The sequence below is a fragment of the Thalassophryne amazonica genome, chromosome 2 (assembly GCF_902500255.1).
Source record: "Thalassophryne amazonica chromosome 2, fThaAma1.1, whole genome shotgun sequence".
In the NCBI taxonomy this organism is placed as follows: Eukaryota; Metazoa; Chordata; class Actinopteri; order Batrachoidiformes; family Batrachoididae; genus Thalassophryne; species Thalassophryne amazonica.
Genome location: NC_047104.1, coordinates 147,691,090 through 147,713,266, shown reverse-complemented (window position 1 = coordinate 147,713,266; position 22,177 = coordinate 147,691,090). Strand labels below are relative to the sequence as shown.

Below are 22,177 nucleotides of genomic sequence, written 5' to 3'. Positions count from 1 at the left end.
ACTCCAGACTTAAATGCCACCATGCTCCAATCCGTGTAGATGCACCACAGCTGTGAGTCCTGACGAGCTGCACATGATCAGCCTCAGGTGATCAGGGTGAGGTCCTGATAACTCAGCCACAAAGCCACTCAGTCCTAAACACGTGCCACCTGGAAGGAAAAACAAAAGACAGAAACAGAAGACAAACAAAAGCCAGCTAGGCACGCCAGGCACCCCAGCCACAACAGAAAAACTAATTCATGCATTTATTTCCTCTAGGCTGGACTATTGTAATTCATTATTATCAGGTTGCAGGCTTACTTGTAGTTCCTACGGTTTGTAAGAGTAGAATGGGAGGCAGAGCCTTCAGCTTTCAGGCTCCTCTCCTGTGGAACCAGCTCCCAATTCAGATCAGGGAGACAGACACCCTCTCTACTTTTAAGATTAGGCTTAAAACTTTCCTTTTTGCTAAAGCTTATAGTTAGGGCTGGATCAGGTGACCCTGAACCATCCCTTAGTTATGCTGCTATAGACTTAGACTGCTGGGGGGTTCCCATGATGCACTGAGTGTTTCATTCTCTTTTTGCTCTGTATGCACCACTCTGCATTTAATCATTAGTGATTGATCTCTGCTCCCCTCCACAGCATGTCTTTTTCCTGGTTCTCTCCCTCAGCCCCAACCAGTCCCAGCAGAAGACTGCCCCTCCCTGAGCCTGGTTCTGCTGGAGGTTTCTTCCTGTTAAAAGGGAGTTTTTCCTTCCCACTGTTACCAAGTGCTTGCTCACAGGGGGTCGTTTTGACCATTGGGGTTTTTCCATAATTATTGTATGGCCTTGCCTTACAATATAAAGCGCCTTGGGGCAACTGTTTGTTGTGATTTGGCGCTATATAAATAAAATTGATTTGATTTGATAACAAAATTGAATGCAGGTTCGAGTTTTATTCCCATTTGCCTGTCTTCAGTGAGCAGTCAGAAACCAAGTGCCAAAATAACCAATGTTCTGTGAAACTTACCTGAAAAAGAATTCAGAAACCACACAAGTTGAAACTAGAGCACAATGCTCATAGATTCCACTAGTTTCCAATTCCACAAATTTTTCCCTTGGAAAACATTTTCAAGGCCATAGTCCTGTTACAAATGGCTTTTCATAAGCTAAAATATAATACAAAGTAGAGATCAAAATCCGCTAAATCCATCAGATGTGGATCAAACTTAGTCGAGAGTACCAGTTTGCACCTCAGTGTCACAAATAAGAGTGATTGAGGAGTGATTTTGATTGAGATATAATGCAAAATGTACTTCAAATGCACTTTTCAATATTAAATTCAAATAATCCACAAAATCCACAATCCAGATCAAACTTTGTCAGATGATAGTGCGTGCCAGTCTGTACCTTACTTTCAAATATGAGAGTGATAGGTGTATGTTTGATTAAGATATAATGTAAAATGTACATTAAATGAGGGTTTCAATGTTAACAAACAGCCAAATAAACAAGGGCAAAAAGACAACCTCCTCCAACTTCGTTGCCGGAGGTAAAAAAAAAATCTGCTGCTGGGCCTCCGGGCTGTTGTTAATATCTCCTCCTGCTGAACATAATTAAATGACTGCTGCCTGATATCATTGCTCCAACAGTGATCACTTACCTTGACGGCGTCTGACTGTGACAGAGTCACTCCTGCAGTCCCACCACAGTACAGAGACGTCATCATCAGCTGCACACAAAAACAAACTTCACTATCCATCCCATCAACATTGATTGGCACAAACGAGAAAAGTTCATCTCCACCTGGAACGTGCTGTAGGTCATGTGACTTATGTGGATGACATCAGGGGAGTTGCAGAGAATGTGTCGAAACCTGATGGGAATAAACACACAGCAGCATATCCAAAATCACACAGATGAGCAAACAAACAAGCTCAATTCACTCCACATGTAACTTCAAAACTACACCCGTCTAATTTCAATCGTGCAACAAGCCCAGACATGTCCAGCAGGTGGCAGTGTATGGTATAATATATAAGAAAAACAAAGTTGCTTTTTGTACTCATCTGGTGCATAAAGGTTAGGGCCCCTTCACACATAGTGCAGGTTTGATTGATTTGTGCATAAAGTGCATATGAAACAGGAATCGTGTGCAAAACATGTAAAATCGTAGCTGCCCTTGTACACCTGCTGCTACAACTATTTGCGCACAGCAGCGGCTGAAAGACGAGTGTAAACAGCGCGAGCCCATCGAACCCTCTCGCGGCAGGTGTCAGCCAAATTCCAGGTGACACACATGAACATCTAACACCGCTCGCTTGGCACTTAGAAAATGTGTGACCATTGGCACTATCAACTCAAAAACACTCTGCAGACAATCACTGTCAAGCTGGCAGTGAAATCTGTCTAAGTGCCCCACGACTATGAAGTTGCACATGCGGTGTGACAGAGTGACGGCTCCCACCACAACGCGTGTGTGTGTATTTTGTGCGCCCCCTCCTGTTACAAGACAGTGATTGTAGTGCAGTGCTAAAGTTTCCATCTGGTAATCAGAGTGTGCGGATTCAAATCCTGTGAGTGTTTTTTTTTTTTTTAAACCAGGGTTATTTAACTGCAGGGTTCTGTATTGCGTCCCCATTTACAGTATGTGTTCTTTCTATCAACCCAGTGATATTCACTAATTATACAGCTGATTTTTATTTTATTTTCCTCCACATCAGTGGCATGATGTGTGCTCCTTGTCCCATGAAACACAGTGCAAGCAGCTGCAGCAGCTCGCCTTTTTAAGCATTTTCCTTATTTTGCCTTTCAACTTCTGGAGGGGCTCTCCCCATACTCCCCACCTTTTTAAGCATTTTTCTTTTTTTGCTTTTCAGCTGACCCCCCACCCCCCGATTACAGCCCTCTTAACCCCTGGCACTTTAAGCATTTTTTTAATGTAGATGTAAATTAATATTCAAAGTGTTCAGCTAGTTGACAGTAGGGCTGCACAATATGGCCAAATTATTGTATCTCAAAATCGTCCTAAATTGTCATGTAAATGTCACTTATATACATGCTGTCCATATTCTTGAGCCGCTTAGGTGGGTAGGGAGAGTCCCCATGGGATAAAAAAGCTTTTCAACCTACCATCCCTGGTTCTCAAGACCAGACACCTAAGTGGCTCTACTCTCTTTTTTTTTCTTTAAAGATATTTCAGTGTACCTTAGTAAACACTAGTAGAGTTCCACCTTAGATTTGAAATGTATAATAGAAGATATACCTTACTGAATTTTCATATCAGTATGATATATGATATGACTATGATTTGACACAAAGTGCAGCAACAGTGAAAATTAAACATTCTTAAACAAAACAGTAATAATACCACACTCATTTTGCACTCATCATAAGGTTAGGATACTGTGCCCTACAAAAGTATTGAAACACTTGGAATTTCACACATTTTAATTTGTTTATAACATTTTAAATACTACAAAAACAAAAAAATAAAGAATTAAAATTTATAAAATGATCTTCCTCAAACTCAAACTAAAAGCAAATCTCTAAAACTTGATAAAACCTGTAAATAATAATCAGTTTTACTGCCAGTTTTCTTTAGACAAGTCAGGGGATGAAAACATGAACATTTCCAAGTCACTGAATATGTCTTGGACTTTATTTACATCAATTATAAAGAAATACAAAAGATTCTTTCACCAAAACATCAAATCTAGTCTTTCATCTGAAATGTACTTTCTGTCAAATTGTAGCTGACCTTTCAGGTCTTTTTTAAAAAATCCTCCTCTACACCACTTCATCAGGAAGCTGGATTTTATATTGTTAATTAATTTATATCAAGTTGTAGAGATTTGCTTTCAGTTTGAGTTAAGGAAGATAATTTTAGAAAAAAAAATGTATTTGAAATATAATAAACATATTCAAATGTGTTCTAATACTTCTAATACTCCTGCAAATAGTGATACAAACATCAAATTTGGCACAAACAATCCATAGACATGAACTCTTAAAAAAAAAAAAAAAAATAGGCAGCCAGGTCGGGGTCAGCTGAAGAATTACACAGGGGTCAAAATCAGGTCGTGGGCAACTTGTTCCAGAAAGGGCCAAGAAGGTGCAGGTTTTCCACCAGGTGATTTCACTGATTAATATCACTTTGATCAGATGGAATCAGTTACTTTATTTATTTATTGTTGTTTTTTTGTTTATTTCTACTCAGTTCTTTTCTTTCCTTGCTTTGGCTAGCCTTCCTAGTCTCTTTTGTGGTGTTTCTTTGTATTATATTTATATGGTACATGTGGGACTACAGATGTGCTGATGATTAATATACTTGATTATGTGTGTATGTTTAAATGTATTAATGCATATATCGTGCATAAATTAATTATGTTATTTAGTTAAGGACAAGGGGTGGGAGTAAATAGGTTTTACTTCTTACTTCTACCGTTTTGAATATCCATTGATTATAGTTTTCTTTATATTTTTTATATTATTATAAAAAAGCTGAAGAAGGAGTCCTACTTATCTTTGTTGGTAGGTGGGACCCCAGAGGCAGCTGACAGGTACTGGCAGGCCAAGCGTGCCACAGCCCGTGCAGTCGCAGAGGCAAAATCTCGGGTCTGGGAGGAGTTCGGGGAGGCTATGGAGGAGGACTATCGGTCGGCCTCGAAGAGATTCTGGCAAACTGTCCGACGCCTCAGGAGGCGGAAGCAGCTCTCCACCAGCACTGTTTACGGTGCGGGTGGGGAGCTGTTGACCCTGACTGGGGATATTGTTGGGCAGTGGAAGGAGTACTTTGAGGATCTCCTCAATCCCATCGTCACGTCTTCCGAAGAGGAAGCAGAGACTGGGGACCCAGAGGCGGACTCATCCTTTATCCAGGCAGAAGTCACCGAGGTGGTTAGAAAGCTCCTCGGTGGCAAGGCTCCTGGGGTGGATGAAATCTGTCCTAAGTACCTTAAGTCTCTGGATGTTGTGGGACTGTCTTGGCTGACACGCCTCTGCAACATCACGTGGTGATCGGGGACAGTGCCTCTGGATTGGCAGACTGGGGTGGTGGTCCCTCTGTTTAAGAAGGGGGACCGGAGGGTGTGTTCCAACTATAGGGGGATCACACTCCTCAGTCTCCCCGGTAAGGTCTATGCCAGAGTACTGGAGAGGAGAATTCGACCGATGGTCGAACCTCGGATTCAGGAGGAGCAGTGTGGTTTTCGTCCTGGTCGCAGCACACTGGACCAGCTCTACACGCTCCATCAGGTGCTCGAGGGTTCATGGGAGTTCGCCCAACCAGTCCACATGTGTTTTGTGGATCTGGAGAAGGCGTTCGACCGTGTGCCTTGGGGCACCCTGTGGGGAGTGCTCCGGGAGTACGGGGTCCGGGGTCCTTTGTTAAGGGCTATCCGGTCCCTGTACGACCGCAGCAGGAGCTTGGTTCGCATTGCTGGTAGTAAGTCAAACCTGTTTCCAGTGCACGTTGGCCTCCTCCAGGGCTGCCCTTTGTCACCGGTTCTGTTCATTATTTTTATGGACAGAATTTCTAGGCGCAGCCAGGGTGTAGAGGGGGTCTGGTTTGGGAACCACAGAATCTCATCTCTGCTGTTTGCGGACGATGTGGTTCTGTTGGCTTTTTCAAATCAGGAACTTCAGCGTGCACTGGGGCGGTTTGCAGCCGAGTGTGAGGCGTCCGGGATGAAGATCAGCACCTCCAAATCCAAGGCCATGGTTCTCGATTGGAAAAAGGTGCTTTGCCCTCTTCAAGTTGGTGGAGTTTCCTTGCCTCAAGTGGAGGAGTTTAAGTATCTCGGGGTCTTGTTCACGAGTGAGGGACGGATGGAGCGTGAGATTGATAGATGGATCGGTGCAGCATCTGCAGTGATGCGGTTGCTGTATCGGACCATCATGGTGAAGAGAGAGCTGAGTAAGGGGGCAAAGCTCTCGATTTACCGATCAATCTACGTTCCGATCCTCACCTATGGTCATGAGATTTGGCTCATGACCGAAAGAACGAGATCGCGGGTACAAGCGGCCGAGATGAGTTTCCTCCGCAGGGTGGCTGCGCGCTCCCTTGGAGATAGGGTGAGGAGCTCGGTCACTCGGGAGGAGCTCGGAATCGAGCCGCTGCTCCTCCACGTCGAAAGGAGTCAGTTGAGGTGGCTCGGGCATCTTTTCCGGATGCCCCCTGGACGCCTCGCTGGAGAGGTGTTCCAGGCACGTCCCATTGGGAGGAGGCCCCGGGGAAGACCCAGGATACGCTGGAAGGATTACATCTCTTGGCTGGCTTGGGAACGCCTTGGGGTTCCCCCGGAGGAGCTGGGGGAGGTGTGTGTGGATCGGGAGGTCTGGGCGGCTTTGCTTGAGCTGCTGCCCCCGCGACCCGACTCCAGATAAAGCGGAAGAAAATGGATGGATGGATGGATATTGTTATTTATTTTGTGCCTTGATATTCGAAATAAACATTTCAATCAAACATTTCAATCAATCAACATACTGTACATGCCTCAGCTGTTCCAAAGCGTAGGAAACCCACTTAATTGTGATACAAATGTATTTTTAATCATTTTTACTTAAATGGGTCTTAACCCAGATAGATTCCACTTAAAGTAACTCAGATAGATTCCACTTAATTGAGAGCTTATCTGGATAAAATGTCAATGCGTTTTACCAATTTCAAGCTATGGTGTTGGTAACTGGACTGTATTTCTATAATGCCTTTTCCAGCTGACAACACAGAGTCCTACACCCAGGAACACTGCCAGTATGAAACAGCACAGAGTAGACAGCACAGAGTAGACCTCTGCTCAGGATCTTGTCCCTGCAGTGGAAAAGAGGCTTTGTTGTCTTCCCCAGATTTGCAAAGCAATATTTCGTTATGTGTGAAAACTGGAAAAAATTGAGACCGTTCAGAGGCTGACATCAGCAGCACACGGTGAGCGAAGAATGGACGCCCCTCCACGATGAACGTCACGTCCGACATCTCTTGGTTGTTGAGGAAATGAACATCTGTGGAGAAAGACAAAGTGGTGTGATACATGGTGTCATTGTATAGCAGCACACAGGGTAAGAAGCACACCGAGTATCAAAAGTGAAAAAAACGAACTGTCACCATTGTTGAGTTTATTTGTGTTTTCATGTTGGAAATAAGAAAACTGTTTGCTTTTAAATTATAAGTTAATTTTATTTATTAAATTAACCTACGTATTGAAAAAATATTTGTCATATTTCTGAAATTGTCACACTCCTCTATAATGACAGATTTTGCGCAAACACATATGAAAGTAACAGCAACCAAACACTAAAAATAACTTTAAAATACAGCACATTAACCAGGTGCTGCTGTTCTAATGCTAGGGCAAAAAAATACAATGCATTATGGGTAGGGCGAATTCCAATGATATACGGCACTTGGTCATCAGAAGTGTGTGTGCATGTGGTGAAAGTGTCAGACTTATAGAGATTAATTTATGATGCACGTCTGTTGATCAAGCTTACAGAAAGGCAGTAAGTAAGACAGCTCGTATTGCAGAACAGCATCACTGAATGCACAGAACATCAACCCTTGAAGCAGATTGGCTACAGCAGCTAATATGTCAACATATGTTCGCTGAGAACAGAAACTGAGGCCACAATGGGCATGGGCACACCAAAACTGGACAATGGAAGACTGGAAAAATGGAAAAATGTGTAATCTGATGAGGCTTGATTTCAGCTGTGATATTCAGAATGTGGCATAAACAACAAGAACAAACAAAGATTTCTGACAGCCGCCAATCCAGATCTGGATCACCTCCAAAATACAGTGGAGTCTTCCATGCCCTACTATCTATCTCTGGTGCAAATTTGGTGAAAATTTGTGAAGTAGTTTTGACATAATCCTTCAAAGTGTATATAAAGTGAAATCTCAATCCAGAATCCGGATTCGGATCCAGAGCACCTCCAAAATTTATTGGAGTCTTCCATGACTATGGAGCTAAATCTAGGCCAAAGGTTTTGTAATCTGAAAATAAAAAAAGATTAAAAAATTCAATGTTTGTTCTTGAATTTTATAATCATTTAAAAGTATTATTAAAATAAAAATAAGTGTAAGATATATATTTTTCAGTTTAAATAAATTTTTGATTCAGCTCTGTAATTATTTTGATCAAATAATTTATTTTCATTGACATGATTGTGTTTGTTTTATGTAAAAATGCCAGAAGAAGCTCAAGTTGCTTCTCCATTGTTTTCAACTGGAATCATAATGTGAGCTGCAGTCGCTTCCTTTATGTTCTTTAACGTCTTGCTTTTGTCAAACACTGACTGTCCTCTTTGTTCCAGAGTAATATATATAAGATGTCTGAAATTTGGTTTGCGTTTATTAAATTCCACGCATCTTAAATGTAGCAGACACGGACAGATTATTCATTTGTAATATTTGTTTTAGCGAGTTTTCAGGGTCTCTATTGCCATCTACTGACCAGTAGTGTTCATGGCAGTATTTGCCCTAAGTACTGAGCATCTGAGCACCAGTAGATGGCAGTGTTCTATTTATTTTGACACCGGTTATATCAGACGGTTGTCTAATTACAACCTTGGCTTTGTTTTGCAAATGCCTTTTTTTTTTTACAAATAAAAAAATGACATATTTTACGAAAGCACAATTATATGTAAACACCAACACACACCTCACATTAACGTGTTTGTTTTTATATAGAATGAATGAGTCAACCAATCAGTGTTAGCGGAGGAACATTTTACCCATAATCCCTTTGGCATCTGTATGTTTTTGTTGCAAAACTTCAGAATGAGTGCATTTTTTAAAATTAAAAGATATATGTTGTATTTTAACTTTATACAAATGACAGAATTGACATTAATGGAGTTATTCTATTGGTAATAATTTTATTTATAAATCAAAACCATAAGTCAGCACTGCTTTATTTTCCAAGCCCTCTGCCTCATGGTGACAATGCTATTGAGAAGAGAGTTGAGCTTTGCTGCTCCTTGCAATGCTTTCACTGCTGTAAGTTATGTACTAAACAGGAGCTTCCAGCAGGGGGCAAGGTGCTCAAAGACAGAAGTGCTGACTCATTGTTTTGGTCTGTGGTCACCTGTGATGCTACCAGAAGCAATGGTTGTGTTAAAACTCAAAATCAGCTTGTTAGTAGTTGCAAGTGTACTGGAGACAATACTGTAAGTTATTGATTAGCTGTAGCTTCTGATAAATTTTTTGGTGGTTTATTGGTTTAGCTTTATAAAAGATAACTTTTCAGTTAGCTGATTATCTGTTATCAAAGCTAATGTTTTGGTTAGCTGTGCCCACCACTGCCAAGAACAGACAGTGCAGATGTAGATACAGTGGGAGATCCAGATGTGTCAGTGAAACATACATCTATACAGGATAATAACAATGAACTTTATGTTTGAAAACAATTAATAGTACAAAAATGCAACAATGGGGGAGGAGGCATAACAGGAAGACAGAGGACAGGAAGGAGAGGAACAATAGTAACCAGTAAGCCAGTAGCGATCAGTATGTCTGGTATTTATATTTGTGTGTTTATATTTATATTTACAAATTTTTTAACTGTCACTTTTGATACTCTTTGTGCTTCCTATCCTGTGTGTTGCTATACAATGAATCGCAATTTCTCTGAGGGAGTCTTCCCAAGCGATTAATAAACTTCCATCTAATCTAATCTAACAATGTTGATTCCAATGGAAAACTGCAGGACTGTGATTTTGTTCAAGGTTTACGTTCTTTCTACTTTCTATGTTTTTGTTTCTGATAATAATTGGGTGTGAGTGAATTAATTTATTTCATATCTACTGTATGGATCTCAATTTGTAGGATTTCTTGAGCTGTAGTTCTGACATCCCTGTAATTTTTTTCAAGGTCTACTGATCCAGGACTGTGGTGGTCAATGTTGCCAGTTGTTTAATGTGGTTTTCAAATGTTAAATGCGACTGAAATCAAAGACACAAGATTGCCACATGACATCAGATATGCATTACCTAGCTGTGTTGACAGAGCGATGTCCACGGGTGATATGGGGGGAACTGGAGCGCTGCCATAGCAGTGAGAAAACATGGATGCCAGCCTCTTGGTTATCATATAATCCTAGTGTTGAAGCAAAAAAAAAAAAAAAAAAGAGCTTTGAATGTAAAGAAAGTGACCAGAACATTCTCACTTTCAACACATTTACAGTACAACTCTACAGAGGGCTCAAGTCATCTGTGGGTTACCCTTCATAATGTTAGCCTCTAGACAGTGCTACTAAAATGTGTACAACCTCACTGGAAATTCCAGAAGATGTTACTACTTAGTAGTGCTATGTGACTAAAAAGATGAATCCAGGTTTTGAGTATATTTCTTATTGTTACATGGGAAACAAGGTACCAGTAGATTCAGTAGATTCTCACAAATCCAATAAGACCAAGCATTTATGATATGCACACTCTTAAGGCTATGAAATTGGGCTATTAGTAAAAAAAAGTAGAAAAGGGGGTGTTCACAATAATAGCATCTGCTGTTGATGCTACAAACTCAAAACTATTATGTTCAAACTGCTTTTTTAGCAATCCTGTGAATCACTAAACTAGTATTTAGTTGTATAACCACAGTTTTTCATGATGTCTTCACATTTGCGAGGCATTAATTTTGTTGGTTTGGAACCAAGATTTTGCTCATTTACTAGTGTGCTTGAGGTCATTGTCTTGTTGAAACACCCATTTCAAGGGCATGTCCTCTTCAGCATAAGGCAACATGACCTCTTCAAGTGTTTTGACATATCCAAACTGATCCATGATACCTGGTATGCGATATTTAGGCCCAACACCATAGTAGGAGAAACATGCCCATATCATGATGCTTACACCACCATGCTTCACTGTCTTCACTGTGAACTGTGGCTTGAATTCAGAGTTTGGGGGTCGTCTCACAAACTGTCTGCGGCCCTTGGACCCAAAAAGAACAGTTTTACTCTCATCAGTCCACAAAATATTCCTCCATTTCTCTTCAGGCCAGTTGATGTGTTCTTTGGCAAATTGTAACCTCTTCTGCATGTCTTTTATTTAACAGAAGGACTTTGCGGGGGATTCTTGCAAATAAATTAGCTTCACACAGGCGTCTTCTAACTGTCACAGCACTTACAGGTAACTCCAGACTGTCTTTGATCATCCTGGAGCTGATCAATGGGTGAGCCTTTGCCATTCTGGTTATTCTTCTATCCATTTTTGATGGTTGTTGTCCATTTTCTTCCATGTGTCTCTGATTTTTGTGTCCATTTTAAAGCATTGGAGATCATTGTAGATGAACAGCCTATAATTTTTTGCACCTGCATATAAGTTGTCTTGAACGTCTTGAATGTCTTGAACGTCCCATTTTCCTCAGGCTTTCAAAGAGAAAAGCATGTTCAACAGGTGCTGGCTTCATCCTTAAATAGGGGACACCTGATTCACACCTGTTTGTTCCACAAAATTGACGAACTCACTGACTGAATGCCACACTACTATTATTGTGAACACCCCCTTTTCTACTTTTTTGACTATCCAGGGTTGGGACCAGGAAGCAGAGTTGTAGTCTTACACACCTCTCTGCAGCTTCTCTCCCCCTGCCATCCCCTCATTACCCCATCCCCGTAGAGACGGTGCCTGCTCCCAGACTACCAATAACCAGCAAAAATCTATTTAAGCATAAAAATTCAAAAAGAAAAAATAATATAGCACCTTCAACTGCACCACAGACTAAAACAGTTAAATGTGGTCTATTAAACATTAGGCCTCTCTCTTCTAAGTCCCTGTTGGTAAATGATATAATAATTGATCAACATATTGATTTATTCTGCCTTACAGAAACCTGGTTACAGCAGGAATATGTTAGTTTAAATGAGTCAACACCCCCGAGTCACACTAACTGTCAGAATGCTCGTAGCACGGGCCGGGGCGGAGGATTAGCAGCAATCTTCCATTCCAGCTTATTAATTAATCAAAAACCCAGACAGAGCTTTAATTCATTTGAAAGCTTGACTCTTAGTCTTGTCCATCCAAATTGGAAGTCCCAAAAACCAGTTTTATTTGTTATTATCTATCGTCCACCTGGTCGTTACTGTGAGTTTCTCTGTGAATTTTCAGACCTTTTGTCTGACTTAGTGCTTAGCTCAGATAAGATAATTATAGTGGGCGATTTTAACATCAATCAATCAATCAATCAATTTTTTTATATAGCGCCAAATCACAACAAACAGTTGCCCCAAGGCGCTTTATATTGTAAGGCAAGGCCATACAATAATTATGTAAAACCCCAACGGTCAAAACGACCCCCTGTGAGCAAGCACTTGGCTACAGTGGGAAGGAAAAACTCCCTTTTAACAGGAAGAAACCTCCAGCAGAACCAGGCTCAGGGAGGGGCAGTCTTCTGCTGGGACTGGTTGGGGCTGAGGGAGAGAACCAGGAAAAAGACATGCTGTGGAGGGGAGCAGAGATCAATCACTAATGATTAAATGCAGAGTGGTGCATGCAGAGCAAAAAGAGAAAGAAACAGTGCATCATGGGAACCCCCCAGCAGTCTACGTCTATAGCAGCATAACTAAGGGATGGTTCAGGGTCACCTGATCCAGCCCTAACTATAAACTTTAGCAAAAAGGAAAGTTTTAAGCCTAATCTTAAACGTAGAGAGGGTGTCTGTCTCCCTGATCTGAATTGGGAGCTGGTTCCACAGGAGAGGAGCCTGAAAGCTGAAGGCTCTGCCTCCCATTCTACTCTTACAAACCCTAGGAACTACAAGTAAGCCTGCAGTCTGAGAGCGAAGCGCTCTATTGGGGTGATATGGTACTACGAGGTCCCTAAGATAAGATGGGACCTGATTATTCAAAACCTTATAAGTAAGAAGAAGAATTTTAAATTCTATTCTAGAATTAACAGGAAGCCAATGAAGAGAGGCCAATATGGGTGAGATATGCTCTCTCCTTCTAGTCCCCGTCAGTACTCTAGCTGCAGCATTTTGAATTAACTGAAGGCTTTTTAAGGAACTTTTAGGACAACCTGATAATAATGAATTACAATAGTCCAGCCTAGAGGAAATAAATGCATGAATTAGTTTTTCAGCATCACTCTGAGACAAGACCTTTCTGATTTTAGAGATATTGCGTAAATGCAAAAAAGCAGTCCTACATATTTGTTTAATATGCGCTTTGAATGACATATCCTGATCAAAAATGACTCCAAGATTTCTCACAGTATTACTAGAGGTCAGGGTAATGCCATCCAGAGTAAGGATCTGGTTAGACACCATGTTTCTAAGATTTGTGGGGCCAAGTACAATAACTTCAGTTTTATCTGAGTTTAAAAGCAGAAAATTAGAGGTCATCCATGTCTTTATGTCTGTAAGACAATCCTGCAGTTTAGCTAATTGGTGTGTGTCCTCTGGCTTCATGGATAGATAAAGCTGGGTATCATCTGCGTAACAATGAAAATTTAAGCAATACCGTCTAATAATACTGCCTAAGGGAAGCATATATAAAGTGAATAAAATTGGTCCTAGCACAGAACCTTGTGGAACTCCATAATTAACTTTAGTCTGTGAAGAAGATTCCCCATTTACATGAACAAATTGTAATCTATTAGACAAATATGATTCAAACCACCGCAGCGCAGTGCCTTTAATACCTATGGCATGCTCTATTCTCTGTAATAAAATTTTATGATCAACAGTATCAAAAGCAGCACTGAGGTCTAACAGAACAAGCACAGAGATGAGTCCACTGTCCGAGGCCATAAGAAGATCATTTGTAACCTTCACTAATGCTGTTTCTGTACTATGATGAATTCTAAAACCTGACTGAAACTCTTCAAATAGACCATTCCTCTGCAGATGATCAGTTAGCTGTTTTACAACTACCCTTTCAAGAATTTTTGAGAGAAAAGGAAGGTTGGAGATTGGCCTATAATTAGCTAAGATAGCTGGGTCAAGTGATGGCTTTTTAAGTAATGGTTTAATTACTGCCACCTTAAAAGCCTGTGGTACATAGCCAACTAACAAAGATAGATTGATCATATTTAAGATCGAAGCATTAAATAATGGTAGGGCTTCCTTGAGCAGCCTGGTAGGAATGGGGTCTAATAAACATGTTGATGGTTTGGATGAAGTAACTAATGAAAATAACTCAGACAGAACAATCGGAGAGAAAGAGTCTAACCTTTCCACATCCACACAGATGCTGAGAATGACAGCCTCAACACTGCATTTAATCTATTATTAGACTCTATTGGCTTTGCTCAAAAAGTAAATGAGTCCACCCACCACTTTAATCATGTCTTAGATCTTGTTCTGACTTATGGTATGGAAATAGAAGACTTAACAGTATTCCCTGAAAACTCCCTTCTGTCTGATCATTTCTTAATAACATTTACATTTACTCTGATGGACTACCCAGCAGTGGGGAATAAGTTTCATTACACTAGAAGTCTTTCAGAAAGCACTGTAACTAGGTTTAAGGATATGATTCCTTCTTTATGTTCTCTAATGCCATATACCAACACAGTGCAGAGTAGCTACCTAAACTCTGTAAGTGAGATAGAGTATCTCGTCAATAGTTTTACATCCTCATTGAAGACAACTTTGGATGCTGTAACTCCTCTAAAAAAGAGAGCTTTAAATCAGAAGTGCCTGACTCCGTGGTATAACTCACAAACTCGTAGCTTAAAGCAGATAACCCGTAAGTTGGAGAGGAAATGGCGTCTCACTAATTTAGAAGATCTTCACTTAGCCTGGAAAAAGAGTCTGTTGCTCTATAAAAAAGCCCTCCGTAAAGCTAGGACATCTTTCTACTCATCACTAATTGAAGAAAATAAGAACAACCCCAGGTTTCTTTTCAGCACTGTAGCCAGGCTGACAAAGAGTCAGAGCTCTAATGAGCTGAGTATTCCATTAACTTTAACTAGTAATGACTTCATGACTTTCTTTGCTAACAAAATTTTAACTATTAGAGAAAAAATTACTCATAACCATCCCAAAGACGTATCGTTATCTTTGGCTGCTTTCAGTGATGCCGATATTTGGTTAGACTGTTTCTCTCCGATTGTTCTGTCTGAGTTATTTTCATTAGTTACTTCATCCAAACCATCAACATGTTTATTAGACCCCATTCCTACCAGGCTGCTCAAGGAAGCCCTACCATTATTTAATGCTTCGATCTTAAATATGATCAATCTATCTTTGTTAGTTGGCTATGTACCACAGGATTTTAAGGTGGCAGTAATTAAACCATTACTTAAAAAGCCATCACTTGACCCAGCTATCTTAGCTAATTATAGGCCAATCTCCAACCTTCCTTTTCTCTCAAAAATTCTTGAAAGGGTAGTTGTAAAACAGCTAACTGATCATCTGCAGAGGAATGGACTATTTGAAGAGTTTCAGTCAGGTTTTAGAATTCATCATAGTACAGAAACAGCATTAGTGAAGGTTACAAATGATCTTCTTATGGCCTCGGACAGTGGACTCATCTCTGTGCTTGTTCTGTTAGACCTCAGTGCTGCTTTTGATACTGTTGACCATAAAATTTTATTACAGAGATTAGAGCATGCCATAGGTATTAAAGGCACTGCGCTGCGGTGGTTTGAATCATATTTGTCTAATAGATTACAATTTGTTCATGTAAATGGGGAATCTTCTTCACAGACTAAAGTTAATTATGGAGTTCCACAAGGTTCTGTGCTAGGACCAATTTTATTCACTTTATACATGCTTCCCTTAGGCAGTATTATTAGACGGTATTGCTTAAATTTTCATTGTTACGCAGATGATACCCAGCTTTATCTATCCATGAAGCCAGAGGACACACACCAATTAGCTAAACTGCAGGATTGTCTTACAGACATAAAGACATGGATGACCTCTAATTTCCTGCTTTTAAACTCAGATAAAACTGAAGTTATTGTACTTGGCCCCACAAATCTTAGAAACATGGTGTCTAACCAGATCCTTACTCTGGATGGCATTACCCTGACCTCTAGTAATACTGTGAGAAATCTTGGAGTCATTTTTGATCAGGATATGTCATTCAAAGCGCATATTAAACAAATATGTAGGACTGCTTTTTTGCATTTACGCAATATCTCTAAAATCAGAAAGGTCTTGTCTCAGAGTGATGCTGAAAAACTAATTCATGCATTTATTTCCTCTAGGCTGGACTATTGTAATTCATTATTATCAGGTTGTCCTAAAAGTTCCCTAAAAAGCCTTCAGTTAATTCAAAATGCTGCAGCTAGAGTACTGACGGGGACTAGAAGGAGAGAGCATATCTCACCCATATTGGCCTCTCTTCATTGGCTTCCTGTTAATTCTAGAATAGAATTTAAAATTCTTCTTCTTACTTATAAGGTTTTGAATAATCAGGTCCCATCTTATCTTAGGGACCTCGAAGTACCATATCACCCCAATAGAGCGCTTCGCTCTCAGACTGCAGGCTTACTTGTAGTTCCTAGGGTTTGTAAGAGTAGAATGGGAGGCAGAGCCTTCAGCTTTCAGGCTCCTCTCCTGTGGAACCAGCTCCCAATTCAGATCAGGGAGACAGACACCCTCTCTACTTTTAAGATTAGGCTTAAAACTTTCCTTTTTGCTAAAGCTTATAGTTAGGGCTGGATCAGGTGACCCTGAACCATCCCTTAGTTATGCTGCTATAGACGTAGACTGCTGGGGGGTTCCCATGATGCACTGTTTCTTTCTCTTTTTGCTCTGTATGCACCACTCTGCATTTAATCATTAGTGATCGATCTCTGCTCCCCTCCACAGCATGTCTTTTTCCTGGTTCTCTCCCTCAGCCCCAACCAGTCCCAGCAGAAGACTGCCCCTCCCTGAGCCTGGTTCTGCTGGAGGTTTCTTCCTGTTAAAAGGGAGTTTTTCCTTCCCACTGTAGCCAAGTGCTTGCTCACAGGGGGTCGTTTTGACCGTTGGGGTTTTACATAATTATTGTATGGCCTTGCCTTACAATATAAAGCGCCTTGGGGCAACTGTTTGTTGTGATTTGGCGCTATATAAAAAAATTGATTGAGATTGATTGATTAATAGCCCAATTTCATAGCCTTAAGAGTGTGCATATCATGAATGCTTGGTCTTGTTGGATTTGTGAGAATTTATTGAATCTACTGGTACCTTTTTTCCCATGTAACAATAAGAAATATACTCAAAACCTGGATTAATATAGCACTGCTATTATTCTGAACACTACTGTATATGTCGCAGTCATGAACAAGCTAAGCTCTTCAGCATCTCACCATGTCATTTAGGTCCTTCAGGCTTTTCATGAGCAAATGCTTCAGGGGAGCATTAGCATGACTAAAACATATCAGCCCCCTTTTTAAGCATTTTTCTTTTTTGCCTTTCATAGGATCCAGCAAGTGTTCAACATTTGCCATTTCCTGTTTCACTGTGTACTCAACATTTGGCACTTCCTGTTTCAGGGTGAACTTACCACTGAGTTCCCGTGAGATTCCATGAGATTTCGTCTGTCAATCCAGGAAGTCTCAATCAAGGAAGCGTTTGACATTTGACATTTTCTGTTTCATTGTGAACTCAAAAATTTGCACTTCCTGTTTGGGACTCCCTGTACCATGAGTGAATTTCACGCCGCTGCACATGGCTTCGCTGGAACAAAGTAAACTCACGTACAACTGTTGGCCATTGAGATTTTCTGGGTTTGATTCATTCAAAAATAAATGTGTTTGTTCTGGTTTGTCCCCTATACCCAAAAAATAATGTCCAAACATGTCATTCAAACAATTCAGAGAATGTGTCCCGCCCATCAAGAAGATTCTTGTCTATGATTACTTAACCTTCATCCTACCATGTGATTTGCAAATACAACAATATTTAGCAATCAAATGATGCAGATATATGCACATGACCAGAAAAATTTAAAAAATACTCTTCTATAATGATGCTTCTAAATGTGACACATTTGGCCATCAGCATTCCATCCAGTACCGTTATGCCTGACTAGCAGATTTTGTCTCCCATCTTTCTGTGAAGACAGGAAACGGAATTACTCATCATTACTATGTATTCACAAGTATATGTATGACAAAAGTGGGTAAAAGTACTAGAAGTGTATAAAAGGACTGTATATTCTTCTGGGCTCTGATAAGATCTCAAAAAAGTTTAATAAGTTTCTGAACACTTACTCAAAAGCTGCTTCCCCCTATAATTCTACATATACAGTACCTTGCAAAAGTATTCCACCCCTTGGTATTTCACACATTTTAATTTCTTTATGCCATTTCAAATCCAAAAAGTAAATCAGGCTTCTCAATATTAAAATTTCTAAAATTATCTTCCTTATTTACAGGTATTAAACCAAAGGGACTGATGACATGTGCAACCCATCATCTTGGCTTTTGCATTTGTAATTAATTTATATCAAATTGTAGATATTTGCCTTGAGCTTGAGTTTAAGGAGGAGCGTAAATAATAAAGAATCTGAACATACCATTTTTTATATTATTGATAGAAATCTATTTTAATTGCATTTTCCTTCAAATTCCAATTTGACATTGACTATAATTTAACATGACTTTAATCAAGAACAAATTATGGTTTTCACTTAACTTGGAATTTTAAGGCAGCGCTTTCACTCATATTTTTGAGCTGAAACAACATGTGCAATTTTACAGTGGATGAGCCAATTATGACACATACTCACAGGACCAGCAGAAACACCAATCCCAAAGCAAATACAACCACTAAACGAGCAGTGGAAAAGTGTTTGGCGGAGTCCACAAAAAATATGAATTCATCAAACACCTAAACCAAAGTTAGCCTGTTAGCCTGAGCCAAGTTGAGCTTGTTTATTAACTGCTAGATGGGGTATATTTGGGCTTCTTTCATTCCGCCAATGTCACGGAATTCTCGTCCATGCTCCAAAATCTTGCCAATTTCAGGGTTGACCAGGACTTAGGAGTGGTTAGGCGCTGCCAGTATAGCGGCATTTGGAGTGAACACACATGACCTTCACAACCGCTCTTCAGAAACCTATGGGTGAGGTCACAGTGGGCATCCCCAGTATATGGATATCCTTCATTTGTCTGAACTAGTTTAACCAAATGCACGCTAGAAAATATTACACTTTTTGTCTTATGTGTCATTCAAAAGTGTGATTAAAAGGTTTGAGTGAGCTGCAGAACAGTTTCAGGTTTTAAAATCGGCCATGGCGTTCTGAAGTTTGGGAGTGTCTGCTTTAGACCTACGGGCTTTGGAAGTGAATGTAAATGTAGCTGCTGTTGGCTGTACCTTACTGCTTTCGAACATGCTGAACAGGAACGGGATGCCTATGGAAAGAAGCTCTGAGCTGTACTCCTCTGTCCTGATGGAGGAGAACTCCGTGAGGAGAAAGAGAGTGACGTCATCTCTGGACAGCTGCTGCGCCCTGTGAAGAGACTCCAGCCAGATGTGAAGCCTCCAGGGAACACCTGAGAAGACCAGCACCATGGACAGAGGTCAATGCATGAGGTCTCAGAATACAGTAAACATCAAAAATATGTGGACATTTGCAAATTTATTGCTATTTTAGCTGTCAACAAGGCTATGTTGTAGCTGAAAGAAACAACAACAACAACAGTGAGACAAATATTTGATCCACTGTCGATTTTGCAAGTTTTCCCACTTACAAAGAATGGAGAGGTCTGTAATTTTTATTGTAGGTACACTTCAGCTGTGAGAGACAGAATCTAAAAAAAAAAAAATCACAATCACATTGTATGATTTTTAAATAATTAATTTGCATTTTATTGCATGTAATACATATTTGATGACCTACCAACCAAAAAGAATTCTGGCTCTCACAGACCTGTTAGTTTGTCTTCACAAAGATTACATTATCTTTGCAAGGTCCCCCTGCTCAAGCCAGCACATGTCCAGGCCTGTTTGAAGTTCACTAATGATCATCTGGATGATCCAGAGGAGGCATGGGAGAAGGTCATGTGGTCAGATGAGACCAGAATAGAGCTTTTTGGAATCAACTCCACTTACCATGTTTAGAGGATGAGAACAACCCCAAGAAAACCGTGCTAATCATGAAGCATGGGCGTGGAAGCATCATACTCTGGTGGTGCTCTTCTGTAAAGGGGACAGGAGGACTGCACCGTAATGAAGGGAGGATGGATGGGGTCATTATTGCGAGATTTTGGCAAACAACCTCCTTCCCTCAGTAAGAGCATTGAAGATGGGTCATGGCTGGGTCTTCCAGCATGACCCAAACACACAGCCAGGACAACTAAGGAGGGGCTCCGTAAGAAGCATTTCAAGGTCCTGGAGTGGCCTGGCCAGTCTCCAGACCTGAACTCAATAGAAAATTTTTGGAGGTAGCTGAAACTTGAAACCTGAAAGCTCTGGAGAACATGTGTATGGAGGAGTGGACCAAAATCCCTGCTGCAGTGTGCAAACTTGGTCAAGAACTACAGGAAACATCTGACCTCTGTAACTGCAAACAAAAGTTTCTGTACCAAATATTAAGGTCTGTTTTTCTATTGTATCAAATACTTATTTCATGCAATAAAATGCAAATTAATTATTTAAAAATCATACAATGTGATTTTTTTTTTTTTTTTACATTCTGTCTTTCAAATTTGAAGTGTACCTATGATAAAAATTACAGACTTCTCCAATCTTTGTAGGTGGGAGAACTGGATGAAATACTTATTTGCCTCACTATATTTCTATCAAGCTTTTCCAGGAATCAAAGCACAAAAACAAATTAACCCCATTAATAAAGAAAGAAAAAATGCCCATATTAAAAGTATACTTCAACGATGCACAAAAATCCCTTATACTCCAGAAAATACATTGAAAATTAAAATAAAATACAAATACTTTCAGTACAAACAATTGACAATCAGAACTCGATGTCCACATTGTTTTATGGAGGGTAAAGTTACTTTCTTTGACCAACAAAACCTAATTTATGAACTATTAGTGCTCTTGGCAAAATTCTATTTTACCTGTATGTATTACACTCAACAAACATATAAACGCAACACTTTTGGTTTTGCTCCCATTTTGTATGAGATGAACTCAAAGATCTAAAACTTTTTCCACATACACAATATCACCATTTCCCTCAAATATTGTTCACAAACCAGTCTAAATCTGTGATAGTGAGCACTTCTCCTTTGCTGAGATAATCCATCCCACCTCACAGGTGTGCCATATCAAGATGCTGATTAGACACCATGATTAGTGCACAGGTGTGCCTTAGACTGTCCACAATAAAAGGCCACTCTGAAAGGTGCAGTTTTGTTTTATTGGGGGGGGGGGGGGGGGATACCAGTCAGTATCTGGTGTGACCACCATTTGCCTCATGCAGTGCAACACATCTCCTTCGCATAGAGTTGATCAGGCTGTCAGTTGTGGCCTGTGGAATGTTGGTCCACTCCTCTTCAATGGCTGTGCGAAGTTGCTGGATATTGGCAGGAACTGGTACACGCTGTCGTATACGCCGGTCCAGAGCATCCCAAACATGCTCAATGGGTGACATGTCCGGTGAGTATGCCGGCCATGCAAGAACTGGGACATTTTTCAGCTTCCAAGAATTGTGTATAGATCCTTGCAACATGGGGCCGTGCATTATCCTGCTGCAACATGAGGTGATGTTCTTGGATGTATGGTACAACAATGGGCCTCAGAATCTCGTCACGGTATCTCTGTGCATTCAAAATGCCATCAATAAAATGCACCTGTGTTCTTCGTCCATAACAGATGCCTGCCCATACCATAACCCCACCGCCACCATGGGCCACTCAATCCACAACATTGACATCAGAAAACCGCTCACCCACACGACGCCACACACGCTGTCTGCCATCTGCCCTGGACAGTGTGAACCGGGATTCATCCATGAAGAGAACACCTCTCCAAAGTGCCAAACGCCAGCGAATGTGAGCATCTGCCCACTCTAGTCAGTTACGACGACGAACTGGAGTCAGGTCGAGACCCTGATGAGGACGACGAGCATGCAGATGAGCTTCCCTGAGACGGTTTCTGACAGTTTGTGCAGAAATTCTTTGGTTATGCAAACCGATTGTTTCAGCAGCTGTCCGACTGGCTGGTCTCAGACGATCTTGGAGGTGAACATGCTGGATGTGGAGGTCCTGGGCTGGTGTGGTTACACGTGGTCTGCGGTTGTGAGGCTGGTTGGATGTACTGCCAAATTCTCTGAAACGCCTTTGCAGACGGCTTATGGTAGAGAAAT

At 40.7% G+C, this 22,177-nt stretch overlaps 1 pseudogene; it reads right to left on the bottom strand.

The window, feature by feature from the left end:
• LOC117532330 overlaps positions 1 to 22,177 on the bottom strand; it is an 83,457-nt pseudogene that overhangs the window by 20,876 nt on the left and 40,404 nt on the right.